Below are 23,815 nucleotides of genomic sequence, written 5' to 3'. Positions count from 1 at the left end.
CTTACAACGCTAGAAACCGGTTTTAGACACTCGTGGTGGACAAAGCACAAATTGCCCATTGTGTAGCTTTGTGCCTAACTTCAAACAAACAAACAAACAATTTAGGAAATTAATGTTGCTATTACTAATATCTTATCTAAAAGATCTAGTTTATTTTAACTCACTGCATCGTTAACATCTGTGAACGGCATATCAAAGTCATAAAATGATTTTCGACAGTTTTCGTTTTTTTCTATAGATCAATACTCTTTTGCAAAGATTTGTTTGCAGTGATGGTCTTCCTTGGATGATTAAATGAATTTTAAATAATCGATAGAACTGGAGACTTCTTTCAAAATCAATATCTAAACTGGCAAATGTATTTAGTTAAAACTTGTTTTTCACAATAACATTTCAAACAATGTATAATGAGCTCCAACTATATTTTTAGACAAATGGGTATTCATGATCTTTCAGTTATTGATTAGTAGAGAATGAATGTCTTACATCTTGATTATTGTTCATTAGCATGACCAATTTTTACCTTACATTTTAATTATTGAAATATTATCTTTATAAACCATGTATCTATCAAATACACCCTATGTTGAACACAGTACCAATCCAATTGTGTTTTCCTTACGGAATTGCCAGTTATTTTCTGACCAATTCCTATAAACATTTATTACCCAAGATCTCTATGTTTTCGCAGATCCTTGTTTAGAATTATAGTTTCAACTAAGTTACTATCCCATTTTCTCTTTAGAATATAAAAAAGTTGCACTAATTCTATTTTGTATGATAACAAAATACTACCCACCGAAGAGTATAAGGGACGATTTTGATTAATAAATGGATGTAATCAAAAGGAGATCTTGAAAAACGTCTGAATAACATAACATTCTTGATCAGGTAACCTAAAGATAATTTTAACATGATTATATGAAATATTGTTTTAATATTTCACATGACTACTTCAGATGGGTCACAGCTAAGGCCGCTAAAATATATAGCGCAGTATCATATCACCACTTTCACATTGAATTTTAATCCATGGAAGCTGGGTGATGTTGGATATATTTACTTAAATAGTTTACCTGCAAATTTCACCTCTCAATATTCCTTCCACACACCAACAAGCAAATTAAATTTAAATAAACACTGAAATGGACACGGCTCCTGACTGATGATGAAGTGTAACATGCCTTGAACAGCGCCTGAGAGCCAAGTCTGGCCAACTCCTCTGTGCTAACGTAAGTAATGTTGTAAGAAGAACTTGCAACCATCAGACTCATCACTTTACATGAAGCGTATCGATCGACTTGTACTTGTTATGCATCCCAATATCATATTCGATTTTGTGTAACTCTGAATGCATACAAAAGCCTACACTTTTAAAACTAGATCGTTAAGTTCAAAAAGACAGGAATTTTGGAAAAGTCACACATGCAAAAAATATATAAATAATAAACGAAAAGTAACCTTTATATAGATTTGTTTTATGAATGGATCCGAAGTGTATTCTGTTCTTGTGTATAGGCGTGAGGCGTAACGTTACGCTACACCCTAATGACTTTGTACGTGATAATAAGAGTAGTGTGTCACTGTTGGACCGAGTTTGAATAAAGTACTGGAAGAGAACTTGGTGTGCCACACAACGTTTTCATTAAATTAAGTTTGTTTTTGCCAAGAAAAGGTTGAGAAATATTGTTCTAAGATACACCATAACAAACAAGTGAATTTAGGCCGAAATAACAAGAGATTCTATATTTGTTAATCCCTTTCGTGTACGGCTTTTCATGGTTTATTAATTCGCTTTTCGAAAGTCTGTACTTATATATTTGCAAAATAAAAGTTCTTTTGTAATATGTCATTATATTTCTGCATAACATATACTCCAATAAATATATGTTATGTATCTGGATTCATACTTAATATACATTCGTTACTGTAGTTTCATTGAAATAACATATACCACGTATACATATATATGGGTGAGTGCGCGTTCGTGATATATATTATTTTAATATAGAATAGGAGGACTTTTCTTCAGTGTTTGTGATCCATATTTCAGAATAAATTCAACATAGATCAGCACAAACAGCATTTCCAGTGTCATCTAGCGAGCACTTATTATAACATACGATAACATAGGAATAAATTGAAGCCAACAATTAAGAATACAGCAAGAAATGGTTTGCCCAAATTAACTCGGGTAAATATATTTTGAGACATTGAGGGTAACTGAGTTATCTCGGACAAGTGTATATAAATCTGAGTACATGAAATAAAAAAAACGAAGCAGGATGTTTTACAAATAAAAACAACAAGAACTGAAGCCTGCAGCCTGAAAGGTACTTTATAAGCGAGAGAATGAAACGACTAGGTGAAAAACCCCTATGTTTCAGGTATACGCATTCCTTAATTTACCTCAGTGAACAGAGGAAAGATTTTCACAAAGGTTTTGTCCAGCTCTTTGAACCAGATAACGAAATTTCCTGTCATCTATAATGTACTCACAGTTGAAAGTGTGTATCGTGTTCAAAGGTATCATGTCTTAAACCTTCAACTCGAGAGTCATTCTTCAACTCGAGAGTCTGACCACTAGGTCATATCTGGCCTATTTTTCAAATAAGATAGGCATGTAATAACAAAAAGTTTTATTTATCTTTTTCTGGTGTGCTATCTGTGATGGGGTACTGGGGAAGTTTATAACATGGCCTTCACAAGACAAATACAAAATAAAAATCTGAGAAAGAACTATCTTTTCTTAAGATTATGTTAAAATCTAAATTGCACACATATCCACAGGCAAATCTCATTACAACTTCTCCATCTTTACACGTGATCAGTATGCAAAAACCTTCCGTCAAACTCATTCCATGAGTTACCAACCGAGAAGGCAAGGCATCAGAATATAGAAGTTTTAGACTTACGTCTACCTTCACGCCGTCTCCGACCAGCCTTGATACAACAAACTTGTAACATTAGAATAAATGGCTCTTACAAATAACAGCATATAAATTATAAGCTTATATTACATATAGAAAAACAAAAAATACGACAAATAAATCCAGTAAAAATAACTGTTTTTTTTCATATATATATATTGTGGTATTTAATCAATAAAAGTGATACACATTTTAAACTACAATTATATATTAATACAAACCAATGATATTTTGCAATTAAAAATAATCATGGTTTGACAGGTGTATAACTTTGATTAACTCCACTAAATGTACAAAATAAATACAGACATACACAATATAGCAATATATTTGTATCAAATTATTACAAATTTCCACACATAGTCATAAAACACAACATTAACTTATGTGAAAACATGAGTACACAGAAACACTTTACAAAACGAAGTACAGTGAAACACAAAAATACTGATATTTTTCTACACTAAATAGAAACTAAAAATAATTTCTTATTTTGTTTTAAAAGTGTGTTCTTTACAACAAAATGTAGCTATGTTTGAGATTTACATATGTTCAACCTTCACAGTTTGGTGCTGAAATATTGCCTCTTTTAAGTATTCCATTTTTTTCATATTTAAACCTTAATATATATATATACAGTACTTTACAAAAGTATTCACCTCTATCAATAATATCACATTTTGATGAAATACAAATAATATAAATCATTTTTTAATGAACTTCTTTTTATTAAAAACTCTAATGATCAAACTTAACACTATTATGTGTGAAGGAAGTCAGCAAAACCTGCAAATAAAATATATAAATTTAAATTTACTGATAGCACAAAGTATTCAGCCCCTAAGTTAGTACTTTGTAAAGCTCCTTTGGCAGCAATTACTGCTGTGAGTCTTTTTGGATGGTGTAATATTTGCCCATTCTTCCTGGCAAAATTGCTCCAATTTTGACAAGTTCGTTGGGGATCGTTGATGGACTGCAATCTTCAAATCTTTCGATACACTTTCCATTGAATGCAAATCAGGATTTTCATAAGGCCACTCCAGGACATTAACTTTCTTCTTTTAACCTTATGCTTCGAGTCATTTATCTGTTGAAATGTGAATTTTCGACCCAGTTTTAGATTCTTAGCTGAGTCAAGCAGATTTTTCTCTGGAATTCACTAGTACTTTACACCATCTATCTTCCTCTCAATCCTGACAAGCTTCCCAGTCCCTGCTGATGAGAAGCATCCCAATAACATGATGCAGCCACCACCATGCTTGACAGTTAGAATAGTGTTGGCTGGGTGATGTTCTGTTTTGGGCTTGCGCAAGACAAAACTTTTTGAATCTAGAACAAAAAGCTCAATTTTTGTCTCGTTTGACCCCAAAATCTTCTGCCACATGTGTTCAGTATCATTTACATGCTTTGTCGCAAACTCCATACGAGATTTAAGGTGATTCTTTTTGCGTAATTGCTTCTTTCTTGCCACTCGCTCATACAAGCCAGCTTTGTATAAGGACTGGGATATTGTCAATGTATGAACATTAACTCTCATCTTAGTCATGGAACTTTGCAAATCTTTGAAAGTTACTGTTTGCTTCAGAGTGGCATCCATAACCAGTTTCCTGCTTGCCCGACTCCTTAGTTTGAATGGGTGGCCTGATCCGAGTAGTGACTAGGTGGTATGAACACATTACACTTCTTAATGATGGACTTCACCGTACTCAAAAGGATAAACACCAACTTGGAAATTTTCTTATAACCTTCTCCAGATCTGTGCTTTACTACCACTTTGTCCCTGAGTTGTTTGGAAAGCTCCTTGGTCTACATGGTTGGTTTGTCGTATCACTATGTGAGTTGTGGCTTGAACAGATGCATTTAATCTGTAGTCAACTTAGACCACTTTGATTACACATAGACAGAGACCATTACATTAATTTTGTGACCTTTCAAACTGATCTTTTGCACATTTACTGATTTAGGGTTGCGGTAACAAAGGTGTTGAATACCTATGTAATTTAGAATATTCTAATTTTCTTTGAAAATCTAATTTACTTACATAATATGAGCGCTTTTTAGCTTTGTTAGTTCTGAATAGATTGTTTAGATTGAAATATAAAGTCCCTTTTGAATATTCCAAGTATTTCAACTGAAAATTATTTCTTCATCAACACAAATGAAATTAAATAATCTACCATGTTTCTTAGACAGCGTTGTGTAAAGTATCTTTCAGCTTCATGTATCTTTCTCGGTGAAAACTATGTGCTTATGAATATTTCAGTTCAACAACAAACAAAAAGTACTGTTTACCAACGTTAGGAAAACACAGAACATACTGTATTTCTCTCTCGGTGTACTATATACACTAATGATTGAGATTCGAACCAACATATACATCTCAATATTCCAAGACAAATTCCATATTTGCTTGAAAATTTGTGCTCTTGTATCATATTCGTGTACATAAGTAAACATACACAAACTGTTCCACAAATACAGCATGATATATGTGTGCCTTAACACTTATACACTCATAATTTAACATTATATATCAACCATTAAATATTTATAGTATATGAAGTCACCATTCAACCAATTCAACAACTGTCAACAACAATCATGCTAAAGTGCACTTATGGGCTTCAAGTTCTATCTAATTATAAAGTTAGGTCACGCAATTATATTTTAATAATTAAAATAAAAGTAATCACGAATGGAAATAAACAGAAATGTTCCTTCCTGCCATAATCATCCATCCATATCACATCTCGAGTTGCCAAGTACAAAATACACATATATGAACACAATCTAATGTAGTATATGCACTAAAGTCAACAGCAAAATTAGTTTAACATTCATAACGCAGCAATAATCCCAAACAGCTATGCTCTACTTTCTAGTACTACCATATATCATGGGGAATGTGAACCCCCACCAAGTTAAATAAACGTTAGAAATAAGTGAGACAAAATCTAGTAGAAATAATACATATTATGCTCTTTTATATATATATATATACTATCTTTGTTAATTTATCGTATTATATTAGACAACAACTCTCTTACAGTACGTCAGAAGGACTTGTTCTGCCCTACCAAACAATCAGGTGCAACCTTACATAATAACACAACAGTAGCTTGTATCATTTAAATGCAAGATTGCAAGCTTATTCAGGAAGGGGAGTTTCTACACTTGTATTTTCCATAGAACCCAAGTGCTCAAAAGTAAAATGTTCAAACTTCTTTGAGAACTTTGGAATTTTAGTGTTCTCATTCATCATCAACAGTTGAAATCAACTGTTAGTTTCTTAGGCTTTTATCTAACAACCTCATCATTTATCCTAGCTGATTATCATACAGCTTGTTATAAAGAAACTCCACTAAAACTCGCTAGGTATATCGAGAAGTTGTCATAAAATACAGACTGACATCTCACTACAACATATCAATCGATAATTCTGAAAGTAAGGATTGAAAATATTGATAATCTTTCAAACATCTAACTGTATATAACTAAGTTGTGATCAGACGACATTCTGAAGAGATTCTACTGTGATACATAGCTTTATGGCTCAGATAGAGAAGAATGCCACTTCCTTTCAGTCATTGATATTTGAATTTATTGTCAATCCTAACTATTGGTCAAGCAGTTACTCCCATTCATAATAGTTATGACATTGACAACAACATTTTGGCCTATCATCAGAGCAAATAGACATACAATTTAGTGTTCTTGTCATCATAATTGACCTACTTAACCACCATACTTCCTAGAGTAAATAGTTCTGGATATGATTATCATTCATGTAGAAAATAATCGTTAACCTGTTCGGCATGATTATGTAACTCATAATCCTATAACTGATCTGTCATCACAAGAAGTACAGGTTAACCAAGCCAAACAAAATAACTTGGTTGCTAATAAAATCAACAAGTTCATCTATTTGTATTTACTGTTTTAATATGGTAAACATAACAATAATATTAAAAAAATGATATCCACATAGTTCTTAGCATACTTGCTAAACCTAAGTAAACTTTCCTGATGTCTAGTGATAAAAGAACATCCCTGTAGTTTATAAACTAATATCATTTGATAAAAAATGTTATCAAGAAAGCAAAAATAATAAAATAAATTTTAAAACATTTCCAAGTCTGTGAGTTGTTGTAAGTGGTCTAAACTTCATATTAGAATCATTTATAGACTCTTTCAAGAGATGTAACAACTATGTGGGCAAATCACTAATTAATGCTAAAAACATTTTATTTGCTTTTATAGATGGATTAAAATATCTTTTAACCAATCATTTTTACTGTTGGCTCTAGTTATTTCTTAAAGTTGAGTTTCAGTACTAATTGTCAAAACCACATGGATAGAGTAATAAAACCACCAACAGTGAAAGAAAGTGGCTTGAAAAAAAAAGACATGAATCATTACATTTTCAAGGAATTATAGTTTCTTAGCAAACATAACTTTGGGATGATAAGGAAACTTATAAAAAATAATAAATGCACTGCTAACAGACAAGAATATCCAGAAATGTACAGAAATGAAATATATGAAATATACTAAATAAGGATTCACTGGCAACAAGGTGACTATTCATAGCAAACTTCAACTAACACACCTTTGTACACTCTCCTTGGTCGATGATAACTCAAACCAGCCTCTGGAAAAGCTTTAGCTGGTTTCATAATGCCATTCCAGTCAGTCTTGGGATCTCCAGACTGACCATGACCAACATGACCTATCTTTACAGCCCTATGCCCTTGCATGTGAGAACTAACTACCATATCACTAGCATCCATGTGGTAACAAACCACCATATCATAGCCTCCATGTTGGAACTAACCACTACAACACTAGCCTCCATGTGGGAACTAACTTTTACTGCACTAGCCTCTATGTGAGAACTAACCATCATATCATAGCCTCCATGTTGGAACTAACCACTACAACACTAGCCTCCATGTGGTAACTAACCACTACACCATTAGCCTCCATGTGGGAACTAACTACTACTGCACTAGCCTCTATGTGAGAACTAACTACTACGGCACTAACCTCTATGTGAGAACTAACCACCATATCACTAGCCTCCATGTGGTAACTAACCACTACAGCACTAGCCTCCATGTGGTAACTAACTACTACAGCACTAGCCTCCATGTTGAAACTAACCATTACAGCACTAGCCTCCATGTTGGAACTAACCATTACAGCACTAGCCTCCATGTTGGAACTAACCACTACAGCACTGGCCTCCAAATGGTAACTAACCACCATATCACTAGCCTCCACGTTGGAACTAACCACTACACCACTAGCCTCCATGTTGGAACTAACCACTACACTACTAGCCTATATGCTGGAACTAACCACTACAGTACTAGCCTCAGCATTTGGGTTTTCCTCTGTTTGCCTTTGCCTCTTGTTCCTGAGAATGGATAAAAAAATGTAGACCTAGCTCTCTTAAAAACTGATGAAATCTTTAGGTCCAGGAATATGTCTGTCATAAGCTTTGCAATATTTTTAGATTATATCCACATTTCAACCATAGCTTGATCCTCATTTGAAACTCATCTAATAAAGTGATCGTGGTTTACAAGTTTTACAAAACAGGAAGCATGTTCTGGGTAAAATCCGCAAAAGCTAATCTTAGGTCACAGTACCGAAATGTAATTTAGTAACTAAGTAACTGATGCTCAATAAAAATCTGCAATATTCACAATACACTTCAAAGTCAACAACTATTTTGCATAGAATAAAATGAACATAGAACAAATTTATTATAATAATACTCAGTTTTTGTTTCTCCTGAAAATGCACGCACACCTTACTATTTCAATGCACATGCATTTCAAGGGATATAAAAAAATGCAGATGTAAATATATTTTAGTAGACATTTTGTTCAACAACATAGTAAAAGTTTATCAAAGTTTACAAAAAAAGTCTAACTTTATGTTGTAGAGTAACATTATAAGTTGATTTATTAATAGTATTAAAGTTCGGTAGAGTTTAGCCCTAACTAGAAAACTTCCACAAATACAGTATTAATTTTTCTCTTTATCGAATATAAACCGTACTTAATAAAGTCTTAACTAATGTTAGGCCTAAGACAAATAGACTTATAGATTTCAGTGACTCTGATTAAAATTGTTTTGTATTATTCTTGAAATCCTGTATTTAAAGAAGTACTCTATTCTTGTAGTAACGATACTAATTTGATCACAAATGTTTTGGAGGCCTCTGCTAGTAAAGATATATGCTTTACTACTTATGGAAGTTGGCATTAACAGGAAATAAGAAGAGGAGCATTTTTCTTCTTAATTAACTTCAGAGGATTCACGAATAACATTTTTGGCGTAAGATCTGTTGATTAAGCTGAAGGTGTGACATAATGTCTCTTTTTGAATAGCAAAATGCATCTTTCAATAAAACACTTGTAGATTGTGTGTGTGTGTGTTTAGAGGTTATTATGGAAAGTCAAACAAATTAAAATAGCTTTGTAATATTATATTGTAATGACTAACATCATTTTTATGTGCTAAAATGCAGAAAGCTATATAAATTACTTTTGGATAACCAACATAATGAGAAAGAATAAGCTTATTAAATTATTAAACTAAACACCCGAGTGCTTGTTTGTTTGTTTTTAATTTCGTGCAAAGCTACACGAGGGCTATCTGCGCTAGCCGTCCCTAATTTAGCAGTGCAAGACTATAGGGAAGGCAGCTAGTCATCCCCACCCACCGCCAACTCTTGGGCTACTCCTTTATCAACGAATAGTGGGATTGACCCTCACATTATAACGCCCCCACGGTTGAAAGGACGAGCATGTTCGGTGGGATGGAGATTCGAACCCGCGACCAGCAAATTGCGAGCTGCATGTCAGAATGCATCATTTACTGCACTCAGTATAGCAGATATCACGAACTATATATTGGAGAAACAGCCCACAGACTGGGTGATCGTTTTCATGAACACCTTAAAATTTTGAATGTGTGCAATTAGAACCTTTGTATTATCTTATCTTTTAATGGTTATTTTTTATCCAAATTCCATTGTAACAAGTAGAAAAAATTTTCATTTAGACGTGTCAATTTATTCTTTATTATCATTTATTCAAGTATTTACATAAGTAAAATAGATTCTTATTCATTGAAAATAAACTATAAATATAATTAAGTGCAAGATGATCTCGACCAAAGTTGTGACGTAACAGCTAATGATAAAGGTAACAGTGATGAAATTTCATAAGTTGAAGTTATAGGTCACTATATTTTATTACCTATTTGAATGAAGCAGTTATTGCAACCAATAATCTACTTTACATACTTTTATAGTCTTGAAAAAGATGCTTATTTATTTCTCTATATACTTTATCATACAGTTTCAGTATATAAATATATATTAGCATATAACGCATGTTATAATGTCTAGAATATGTCATATTCTTATGTTAATCCTCTAAAGCATAATTTCATTCATATCATTTTGCTACAACAAAATATAATAAATGAATGACTTACTGTTTAATCCTATTATTATAGAATCTATTTAAAATAGCAACATTTAAATTTAAAATTATCATTCACTTGAAGTTCTATACAATTAAAATTTATAAAACTTTGTGGTTTTACTTTCTTCTTCAACAGACATTGAGATAAACCTCTGTCTAACATCAAGACCACTGTTTGTTAGGAAATGCAAAGGTCGTCACGTGGTCACACATACAAATGGTGTGAGCTAATAGTCAGAATTTTGCATTTTCTGACGTTTTTCATTTCTATAACTAACATCTATTTGTCCTGAAAAGGACATTTATTTTCATGTTTAGCTTTATAAGTTAGTAGAGTTTAAAGGATCTATGTAACTAACAATTACTGTTGTTACCTCTTTGTCTAGAGCTTGTTTCTTACTAACAGCATATAGTCTATACACCTGCTTGGTCTCTTTCAGCCTATTCCTGACATGAATCAGTGTTTGACATTCAAGACCACCGACCAGCTAAATAAACATTGGATTTAGAAAATATAAAGGACAGGATGTCAAGTTTAGAAAGCTTTTGACCTTTTGTGTTTGCTAAAATAGATGATCTTTTCATTTGAATGTAGAACACTCATGGTTTTACTAAAAGAAGGTGATCAATATGGCAGAAAAATTTATGGAAAAAAGTTGATCAAAACAATTATAATATATTGTCGTTACTTATGCATTTACATTGTACTTAATATTGTAAATAAATGGTTAAAACTCTACATAATCATATATTTTCTACATAAATTTAATGTTCACCATACTTTAACTGGAGCTTTTATATGTCACTGAATTTAAAAGTCAGTAAATATAGTTCTTTCACTTTACATAGTAATACAAAACACTAATTGTGTACTCACGATATTTGATGGGATATTTTAGTTAGCATACAATTCTTGCATAATTTCTATTCAATTAGACTCCATAAACTGATTATTCACGTTTCTAAATAAACTGTCGTCACTCATACTGAAACATCTTATCTTATATAATACATGATTAATTTTCATAGTTTTTGTACATTGTGTTCATATTACTATTTCAGTCACAGTTTATACTTTTTTCATTTGTGCAACAATGTGTGAAAACAAACTGAATTAACAGGAAACATCATACTAAAGACAAGCCACTACATAAATAATTCAATGTAAACTAAACATGTAAAATTTTAGTTAGTAGGCTTAGAAAATTTAGTTTATCGTCTATTTCAAAGGATATATTTCCTCACATAGAATTCGAAACTTTTATGGTAAATAACTAATCTTTTCACTTAAAAAATTTACAAATCAGTGTTCTGTGATTTTATTATATGAAAATCAGTTTTAATCATAGCCTGATATACTTGCTACTTTAATATACGTAAGTAAAATCTCAGGCTTAAGTTCTTATGTGAAAGAAGAAACTTAGACAAACAGTCAACTGTTATCGAGAATCTGCTTGATTTATCATGCGAACATTATGAAGAATGCTGCTTGAATGTATTAACCCAATTTCTTGAAATTTTAAGTGTTCACAATATCTACTATGTTATTGTCTGTAATAAGTATCTCACCCTCTGGACTATATATGTGTAGCATTACATGTATATGTCTACATGTTCCACAATTTCTCGTTATCCACACCCTGGTGGTTTAGCGGTAAGTCTAAGGATTTATGACGATAAAAATAGAGTTTTGTTACCCGCGGAGACAGAGATAGCACAGTTTTGTTATCCGCGGAGACAGAGATAGCACAGTTTTGTTATCCGCGAAGACAAAGATAGCACAGTTTTGTTACCTGCGGAGACAGAGATAGCACAGTTTTGTTACTCGCGGAGACAGAGATAGCACAGTTTTGTTACCCGCGGAGACAGAGATAGTACAGTTGTGTTATCCGCGGAGACAGAGATAGCACAGTTTTGTTACCCACAGAGACATTGATAGCACAGTTTTGTTACCCACAGAGACAGTGATAGCACAGTTGTGTTATCCGCGAAGACAGAGATAGCACAGTTTTGTTACCCGCGGAGACAGAGGTAGCACAGTTTTGTTACCCGCGGAGACAGAGATAGCACAGTTTTGTTACCCACAGAGACAGTGATAGCACAGTTTTGTTACCCGTGGAGACAGAGATAGCACAGTTTTGTTACCCGCGGAGACAGTGATAGCACAGTTTTGTTATCTGCGGAGACAGAGATAGCACAGTTTTGTTACCCACGGAGACAGTGATAGCACAGTTGTGTTATCCGCGGACACAGAGGTAGCACAGTTTTGTTACCCGCGGAGACAGAGATAGCACAGTTTTGTTATCCGCGGAGACAGAGATAGCACAGTTTTGTTATCCGCGGAGACAGAGATAGCACAGTTTTGTTATCCGCGGAGACAGAGATAGCACAGTTTTGTTACCCGCGGAGACAGTGATAGCACAGTTTTGTTATCTGCGGAGACAGAGATAGCACAGTTTTGTTACCCACGGAGACAGTGATAGCACAGTTGTGTTATCCGCGGAGACTATGTCACAGTTTTGTTACCCGCGGAGACAGAGAATGCACAGTTTTGTTATCCGCAGAGACAGAGATAGCACAGTTTTGTTACTCGCGGAGACAGTGATAGCACAGTTTTGTTATCCGCGAAGACAGAGATAGCACAGTTTTGTTACCCGCGGAGACAGAGATAGCACAGTTTTGTTACCCGCGGAGACAGTGATAGCACAGATATCTCATTCTGTAGCTTTGTGCTTAATTACAAGCAAACAAAAACATTATAAAATGATTAATGTTTCCTGTCTATAATATTTACAATGTTTAGGAAAGCGGGTCTGACGTTAGGAATGTAACCATGTGTTTCCGTATGCAATTCTCTGTTTCATATTAATTATGGAAAAATCTGCTTTAATATAGTTTTCTTTAATCTGAGAAAATGTTAACACGTTTAGAAGACTTTTTAATGTTCTTAGTTGTCTCTGTCTTCGCTGATGTAATGTTAATGTTCACTATTGATTGTGGTTATTTTTTTATTTATAGATAATTGTAAAAAACAGTTTGGAAATTTTACGTGGGAAACCATTTTTTGATGGTTGCTCAGTGAAATCATGGTTATCCTAGTATGATAAAATTTAGAAACATTCTAGGATACTATTTTTATGGCTGTTATTCTTTATCTATTTCTTTCTTTTTTTCTAAACAGCAACATTTTGTTTATCTTCACTTTATAAAAACATAACAGTTAGTTATACGCAACAAACTGTATTATCAAATTCCACTAAAACTTTATAGTAGTATGCAGGTATGGTGCTGTTCAAAAAATGATTTGTTTGGAAGACCTCTAAATATCTATTCGTAAAATTATATTGAAAATAATGCAACATAATGTGTGAAAAAACAAAAAGTTTATCTATTAATGGAAAATTATGAACAATAAGATTTACATCTAAATAAGCGTAGGTAAGAAAAATGAGGAAATTAACTTAATTGGTAAGTAAACTAAAAAAAAATTCAAGAAAAAACAATATTTGGTCCAAGAATGTGCAGTCATTAGCTAAATAAACAACAGAGATGATGGGACCGAATAATGATCATCCCATAACGTGCCCCTTGGTGTATTATATCATCCTACCAAATTTAGTTGAGATTAGGCCAAATACCACGGAATAGTTCGTGGACAAACAAACATTTTTTTTTTTATTTTTATAAGTTTAGATAAACAAAGGTCTAATAAAAATGGTACTGATGATACAGATTGACTGTATGCAAAATCAATACCACAGAAAGATGCACCAAACCATTCAAAGATTCAAAACGAACATTCAAAATAGGGATGATAAACTAAAGTTCTGCTTTGAATATAAAATTAAGCCACAGAAAGTTGTTAGTCCTCCAGCAATTGGAACTGTTCTCTATTATGTGATATATCTAAGCAATGAAACGTAAACATTCAGTTAATTACGAGAAATGGTAATACACATGAAGTCCTAAATGGAATGAATAAGTTAGGAAAACGTCAGATATATAACCAGAGCCTATGGTACAAAAGTAATAACCACCAAGGTTGCCTTTGACAACAATGGACAGTAATGGCCTACAAGTGACGCAGTTCCTCTAAGATGCTTTTAGATCTTCTAAGAGAAATAATCCAATCTTTATTGGGTAAAACTCTCGTGATAACTAACTAGTTTCATACAAACGCACTACATAACAACGAAGACATATAAAAGCCTATTAAAATTGTAGCAGCAAGCCCTAAGCACAACGTGCAATCTGTCAACCCCAGAAAGTCAGCATAATCATCAGCTAGAAACATGCTACAAATTTCTACTTCCCATTAACTATGATATTTTGATATTTAAAGTATGTAAGGCTTCTTAAAGTATATGTATTACTGAATAATTATATATAGCAAGTTGTTGTACTTTACTGTATGAATACGAGTCTCCGATTTTCTTATTTTCATGTAAACTCATCGAGTTTATGATCTGTGCGCTGTGATGCATATTCTTGGTATCTAAATATATATTATATATAACTTAGTAATTGTCACGATTCTTGCTAGAGGAGATCCAGCATGTATTTAAGTTTATCTTTATAAATATAAAAATCAAATTCTATACAGTATTAAAATTTGATTTATTAACAATGTTTGATGCCAAATTTATTCATATACATTGATAATAAAACTGTTTAGTTAAATTTTGAATGTTACTCTGTAAAAGGTCGTGACATGCGCACTTTAACTTACCCATAGCATGTTTAATATACTTTTCGGATAATGTAATGCTTATCAACATTTTAAAGACAGAAGGTTGTAGTTTTATCAGTTGCACAATATTCCAAATGCTTTTGTTATTCAGATGATACAATAGTTTTTTGAGGCAAGTTTCAAAGAACACCTGTTTAGAGTAAAACATGTATTTGATAGATTATATAAGGCAAACTGAAGTTAAAACCCTCTAACTTAGTTTAACTTCTAAGTTCAACAGTATCAGTCGTAAGTGCCAATTATTAAGAAAAGAAATAAATTATTTGGATCAATGTACAAATAAAAAGCATTTAAAAATTAAGATATTCGTTTCTAAATGCACGAATTTTGAAATATCCAGATTTTAGTAAAAGTGTATTTTAAGCACAGATGCTTCAGGCAATGCAAAAGTACTAGTAGTTATATTTATAGCAGTTAAAGATGGAAAGAACACCCTATAGCATATCAAGATAGATAGTTGGGTAAAGTTGTAATGAATCACTCAGTAAGTAAGAAAGTTTAGCAGTAGTAAATGATATTTAGATATTCAGTTATCATCAGTATGGTAGAAAGTTCACCATAATTACAGATCATGCACCTTTAACTTTAAGACTTTATTGTGGTTAAGGATTCATTTACTACTACTAGATAAGCAAGGTGATCATTGCTGTTACAGTATTATGATTTCATAGTAACATACAGACCAGTTAAAAAGACTAATTTTGATGTGTAGAGTAGGATGATATATAGAACGTTTACAAAACGTATTGAGTGACCAAAACATAATGTTACGACAGCGGAAGTCGCGCGACGTTTGGAGCATGCGCTGGAGTTTTAGAAAGATTGTGACTGTTCCACGCAACTCTAGGCTTTTCTAGGCATGCTATGTTCTCGTATATAAGCCGGCAAATAAAGTGATGGCGGTGAGATAATTGCAGGCAGAGATATAGAGACAGATAATCGAGTCAAGCCGTAAATAAAGTGCGTGAATCGTTGTGAATTCTAGCGTGTTTAAGTTAAAGTGACTGTGGAAATTAAGTGTATTGCAAAGTTGTATTGAGAAAGAATAAACTAGTTGTATTTATGAAAGGACTTGTATCGCTGAAGTTTTTTTCGGAAAGAATTTCTACGGGAAATTAACAAACGACCAGAGACGTAACAATAACACTAGTTAACAATCAAGGAGTGCACTATAGATATTTTAGGGCCCTTACCAATGCTTGTATTTAGGAAATAATTATATGTTAGTTGTTTCATACTATCTAACCATATTTCCAAAAGCAGTATGTGTGCCAGATCAGAATGCTGAAGCTGTAGTAAATTTTTTTATAAATCAAGTTGTGGCTCAACACTGAATAATATAGTATTTATTAACTGACATTTACAACTTTTATTTTACAACTAATGAAAGAAATATGTGGATTACTAAGTATTAAGAAAATACAGAAAACTGCATAATGGAACTTTATTAGTTAGACACCTTGTCACAATATTGTAAGTCACGTCAGAAGACATCATGATTGCTGTATTACTGTTCATTTATAGAAATTGTCACAAATGAATTGACTCAGAAATATACTTTGTTACATGATAGAGATGTCATACTACCAATGCAAGAAATGTTTGCTCCAAGAGTAGTTAGTTATGCAGTAGATAAGGACTATAAGGCAGAAATTATGCAAAGCAAGTAGCATTTTCAATTTTGTGATACAAGAGATATAAGCCAAGAAAACTTAGTGCACATCAAATGTTAAACAAAAAGTCATACAAATATGAAAAGTATGCCAAAATTTATATTTGTGTCCCTTAGTCCTACTATTCTCATTGTTAAGTAGGAAAAAAATATGATGCATCAACACTATCAATTCCTTTAGAATCTTAAACACCTCAATGAGATCCCCCAAACTCTTTGTTTTTCAATAAAAAACAATTTCAGAGATTTCAATCTCTCCATCCCAGGCACCATTCTAGTAACCCTTTCAAACAATTCAATGTCTTTTCTATGGTAAAGAGCCCAAGATTGAACACAATATTCAAAATGTGACCTAACCAGTGACCTATATAATGAAGTTATAACCTCTTTAGACTTGTATTCAATACTTCTGTAGATACAATCTAAAATTCTATTTGCCCTACCAGTACCAACATCACACTGCTTGGAATGGCTTCAGAGACCGATCAACTATTACACCAGGATTGCTTTCTTTCATGACATTGTTAAGGTTAATCCCTTTCAAATTATACTTATAATTCAAATTATGATAACCCACATATGCTATCTTGCATTTATTATAATTAATACCCATTTATTTGCTCAACTCACTAAATGATCTAAATCATTTTGTAAATCACTAGCATCATCTTCACAGCAAGCAACACCCAAGACTTTAATATCATCTGCAAATTTAAGTAATTATTGATCATTCCTCCATCTATATCATTGATGTAAATTAAATAGAGCAAAGGTCCTAAGACTGAGCTCTGAAGTATCTCGCTTGTGACATTAATCCAGTTTGACTGAACTCCATTTGTAACACCCTCTGCTTTCTTCCATCCAACCACTCTTCTGTCCAACTTGCTATCTTATCCCCCAACCTATATAGATAATTTGATTTTACAAGTCTTTTGTGTGGCACCTTGTCAAATGCTATGTGAAAATCCAGATACTCCCAATCTACATCCTTACCTTCATCTACATAAGCAGTAACCTTTTAAAATAATGTCAAAATACTTGTAAGGCAAGATATTCCCTTAGTGCAACCATGTTGACTATCCAATAAAATTCTAAACTTTGTTACGTGACTTTGCAAAGTATCACTTTCCAAAACTTTTCCCACAACTGATATAAGACTAATGGGTCTATAATTACTGGGACAATTTTTATCACCTTCCTTGAAAAAGAGTAGTTACATTAGCTAATTTCCAATCCTCTGGTACCTGCCCACTATTCAAGGATTAACAAATTAATTAACAACACCAAGTGACTCAGATATACAATCTTAACCTCCTTCAAAGCCATTGTGGAAATATTATCAGGCCCAGGATCATTATAATTTTTTAAAAATCCCATATTTTCTTAACCAGCTCAGAATTAATGCAGTCACATTATTCGATCTCATTTCCATCTATCAAATGTTCAAGATGTGGAATACTGCTTAAACCTTTGTTAGCAAAAACCAAAGAAAAATCTAATAATCTAGCCATCTCACAATCGTCAGATGCGAGCCTTCCTTTGTCATCCCTCAATGGTCCTACCACCATCCTAACATTTTGTTTACCCTTATTGTATTTAAAGAAATCCTTTCTGTTAATTTTTACAATTTCAGCCAACCTTTTTTCATACATCCTTTTTGATGTCCTAATTTCATGTTTCTTGAGCTTCTAAATCTCCAGACAATTTAAATTTCTTAAAATTTATGATGCTTTTCTTTAATTTTGTCTCTTATACTCTTTGTGAGCCAACCTACTTTTTTATTTGCAGCTACCCTGTTCTTTCTATAAGGAATGTTTACCTTGAATATTTAAAAACTGTCCACATCTGATCCGTGTCTCCAAATAATTCAGCTGCCCAATTCACAGCAGATAATTCTTGTCACATCCCTTCAAAATTTGTAACCAAAATATCATTATCTTTACATGGAGCAAAACATTGAACCTAATACAGCAATGACCAGTTGTACCCAGATGTTCCCCAATTTCCCCTTCTCAATCATTTTTATATTTGAAGGCAACAATAAATCTTACCCTATTTAACTGTAAACCATCCATTCCAAAAGCTCCCTTCTTCCACTGAACTGATCCCACAAGTCCAACGGCCAATCTGATCATCCATACTATTACTAACCTAAGCCTAGCATTTAGCCCTAGTGACCTACTTATAACTTCATCCCTACAACTAATTCAGAGCAGTGCCCCTGATAAAATTATGTTATGGCATTTTTCTTTAAATGCCCTTATCAACCCCTTGTACTTGTACCCCTTGTAGCTCCTTTGACCTACTTTTCCCTACATCATTAGCCCCTACATGCACCACAAAAATGGCATCTCTGCTAGCCCCCTTATTATTATATCCTCCATCTGTGCCCTTGGGTAGCATAATCCGATTCTTTTCTTCCTATTTATCCCACAGACTATTCTATCCACATGCCTTTTCAAGGTATCACCCATAATTATAATATCTTTATCATCAACATCGTTCTCTGACCCTTTTGTCTTCCTTCCCTCCAATAGTTCCTCATCTGCAGAAACCAATGGCTGAAATTTGTTGCTCAATAGAATAGGCTCATTACAATTAAATTCACTACTTTTAGCCCTAATAGCACTCTAACTTCCTGAAAATCATTGTTACAATGATGTTAGGCCTAACAGTAAGTGTTGACAATAGGCTACTGGTATTTGGTATTGATAATTGAGTATTTACTTGCAGTCTAGAAGTATGAATATAGTGGTTAAGACTAGTGTAGGAGTTAATCGTTCACAGTTTGTTAGGTGTAACGGGTGCAATGAATGGGTTTTTTGTCATGTACTTTAAGAAAGTTAGTAGTAATACTAGTATTAGTATTGGAGGTTGTCATAATTAATGTACAGGCATTAGGTAAAGAAAAGTGTAGACTGTGTGAAATAGCAGCAGGATTTCAAGAGGAGCTTAAGTTTTTACATGCAATGAGTACATCAGCTAACTTTAAGGACCAAATATATTATTTTTTATTATTACTATTAATTTGTCTTCACACTAAAGTAATAAAGTTTATCTTTAAATATATAAAACTTAAAAATATAACTTTATTAGAAGTCTTTGATGTATACGTTATGTTAATAAAATGTATTTAGCCTGGATTATAATTTATATGGACCTACCTAGTACTACTAGTAGTATAACAGTACCAGTATAACTATAGGCTGATATTAAACTAATGTATCTAAGTTCAAGTAAACAATCCTTAAAACACCAAGACACAATACACTAGTTTTTAGATTGCATTTATTTAATAAAGCAATGTATTTATCCTGTTTTATGATTTACCAGTAACAGTAAGTTGAAATATACCTAACTGACACGTATTTTAATGTTGTAGTAAAATTTACCCCACTAAACTTTAAGATAAAACTTTGACCGTCTAACTTTTATTTACCACTCTTACTATATCTAGTTATTCTTGTGTTATTTAACCCAAATTACTACAAATTATAATATTAAATAATTTTCGGAAACCTATAACAGCTTAACTTTTCAATGTCCACTCTCTTCCGTCACCCCTCTAGTAAGAGAAAAACTTAATTATTTTATTAAAGCACTTCACCATAAGACGAGTGTAAGTTTTGAATATGGTGGAAAAAGAAGACATTTTTAAGACTAAAGCAAGTAATAAAAGTAACACAAACAGTATTGGTACAAAATTACTAACAGTTATATAGAAAGTATTATGAAGAATTAAATGATCTTTTGCTGGATACTGATATTAAAAATAATGTTTGAATTTGGAATAGAGATAAAAAAGAGTTAATTAATGCTAGAGGAATATTTTAAAGTTTTTGTTTGGTACAGATATTTAACTCTTTAAGCACTCTGTTACGTATCTGCTCGTTTGATAATTTCCGGTATAAATTATTTCCGAGGAACTTCAGCGATACAAGTCCTTTCTTAATTAAAACTAGTTTATTCATTCTCGATACAACTTTGTAATACACAGAATTTCCACAGTCACTTTAAACTTAGCAAGCTTTATAACACACGCCATAAATGACAGTGGTTCACACACTTTACTTACGGTGCTTACTGTTCTCTTTACTCAATTATCTATATCTTCAATCTATCTGCATATCTATCCAAAACACTTGCTTGTAGAAAATCAACTATTGGCTTCAAGTCTTCGTCTTTCTCCTGTTCTGCTTGAATATCTATACTTGGTTCCACTTCACCATCATCAACTCCTTCAGTCACTTTGACTTCAGCTTGGTGGCACCTGGTTAGTTCAACCTCTCTTTTGCAACAATGTCTGCAGTCATTTTTGCTTCTCTATATTCAATATCATAGTTATACTGGTCTATCTTTCCAATCCAACGTGCCAGTTGTCCCTCTTTAATGATCTTAATCAGCATAATGCAGCACTGTCTGTCCTGATGGTAAACCTGGCCCCATAGAGGTAAGGATGGAAATATGTCAGACTCTTTACTATAGCAAGAAGTTTTTATCAAAATTAACTACACACTTCCTAGGTAGTAAGTTATCCAACCCTAGTATGCATTGGTCTTCAATGTCAGCCAAGTATACTTTTGAGTCTGTCCTTTATGCCCATGAGCTCAATAGTTACCCACGCTGGTCCCCACAACCTTGCATAATGTCCTGTCACACTACAAAGCTTCTGTATGGCTTCTGGTACTCCTTTGTGATCTAGAACCTTGATACTCACAAGGGTTTGCTGAGATGCAGAATCTATGACAGATTTGCACTTTTGGCCATCCAGCTTTCCTGTCACGTAGACACTATGTGTGCTTGCCATTTTACACTTAGCTGTTGGGACTTTCACAATGGGGGTTGGTGGGCGTCTCTCAGCACCAACCACTATTGTTTTCCCCGAGGCTGACGTATTGGTGGTATTCTTCTTACACTAGCTCCTCATATGTCCTTGCTCTCCACAATTCCAACAACCTCTCTGGGTAGCAGCCTTTCCTGTCGTGGCATCTTCCCAGTGTTGAAGTTGCCGCCATTGAGCTCTCTTGTGCCCAGGTTTATTACAGTGCCAACAAATTCCCTTAAAATTCTCTGAGATCTGCCCCTTTGTGGCCTTGAATCCTGATGACTGTACCAACCTTGTTACCTCTGTGCTGGACTTAACGTAGGATTCAAATTCAAGAGCTCTGGCCATTGCATCCTGCATAGTAGAGGGTGTGCTTGCTTCACTTGTATCTTTAGTTCTGGACTGTCCAAGGCGTCTACAAACTGATCACTCAGCATCAGCTTGAGGACATCGGGTGGTGCAGTTGGGTAGGCCTTGTATGCAATACTTTCCAAATCCTGCAGGCTCTCCCCTTTAGCACGGACTCTCGTCCTAAACCTAGCTCTGTAGACTTCGGACTGCTTTTGAGTTCCATAGCTGAGTTCTAGTGCAACTACCAATGCTGTATAGTTGTGCCTGTCATCTGCTGACAACTGTCCAAGTATTTCCAGTGGTTGTCCCTTCAACAGGTACACTGCATTCTGCTCCTCTGTCCATACATCATTAAAGAAAATGAAGAAATTAGCTGTAAAATATATTTGTTGAGAAATAATCTTATTCAAATATTTAGGCTGAATTAATTTAATTAAATATTACTTGAAATATTCACATTCAATGCATTCTAGAATAATGAACCAGTTAACATTAGAAAAGAAAAGTAACATGTGGACAAAGTAGTGGAAAGATGAAACAGACATACTCTTAGTGAATATAAGCGACAGGTTTAATGTTAAACAATATCGAGAACATATGTAATATTTAACTCGACGAGATTTTTACCACATGAGTAAATTTTCTGTCTGTAAGAGTAAAGATTGATCACTCAAACCACACAAAAGGAAGATTAAAAACAGATGAGTTCCTTGTGGCAACTTGGATATTATTCCACCTTACCCCATAATTTGGAAATGTACCTTATAGTGTGATGTATATATAAAGGATGATCCATAAATATTTGCTAGTTATAAGAACTATGTATATGTATGAAGTCCTAAATTGAAAGATAAACTGGAAAGACATCAGATAAATGACCAGAAGTCAGATAAAAATGCTAGTGAGCATAGGATTAACAAAGTAACAATTCCCATGGTTGTCATTTGTAGCAATGGACAGTAATAGTCTACAAGTTATGCAATCATTTCAGGTTTGTTGGTTATGTGGAGTTTTAATGGCGCAAAGCAACGAGGCTATCTGTGCCAAACAACCAGTATTAACTCTGGAATAATAATAATAAAAGCAAACTATAATAAGAGGTAAAATCTAAAATAAACCAAAAACAGAACATTGCCACAAAATTAGGTAAAACAAATTAAATCAAATTACAAAGGCCAGTGGCCCAAAAAAGTTAACAATGCGATCATTCTGTACAGTGTGACCATTACCATTGACACTGTCCATCAACAAAGGTAAACCCTGAGAAAAACATATCTCAAATGGTGCCACTGCTGGCAGTCATAGTGACAGCATGAAAGTAAAATATGGACGTTTGTGACTTGAATGTTACAAAGGCCACACATTGATAAATTAGTCCCTTATAAAATAAAAAACGATGAGTAATGAAACTGTGGCCAATGCATAGCTTAGACAAGACAACTTCTTCTCTCCGATATTTAAGGAAACTAGAAACACAAAACCAAAAAAGTAAACTTTATCTGGAAAAGCTTGTTATTAAGTTATTCATTCCAAACTGACTGCCAACTGACGTGAAGCCATGGCTTGATGACAGATCTGATGTCCACATAAGGGACAGGTAAGGCTGTGACAATGCCAGAGTATATGGATTTAGCTATGATATCAGCAAGCTCGTTCCCACGAATACCAACATGGCTGGAAATCCATAAAAATCAAATGGAGATGAATGATAAAGAGAAGTGAGCCAGTCATTTCTGGATGTCCAAGAGAATTGGGTGAGAACTCATACTACGCATTTCCAGG

The sequence above is a fragment of the Limulus polyphemus genome, unplaced genomic scaffold (genome assembly GCF_000517525.1).
Source record: "Limulus polyphemus unplaced genomic scaffold, Limulus_polyphemus-2.1.2 Scaffold2545, whole genome shotgun sequence".
Classification (NCBI taxonomy): Eukaryota; Metazoa; Arthropoda; class Merostomata; order Xiphosura; family Limulidae; genus Limulus; species Limulus polyphemus.
This window is presented reverse-complemented; position numbering follows the sequence as displayed.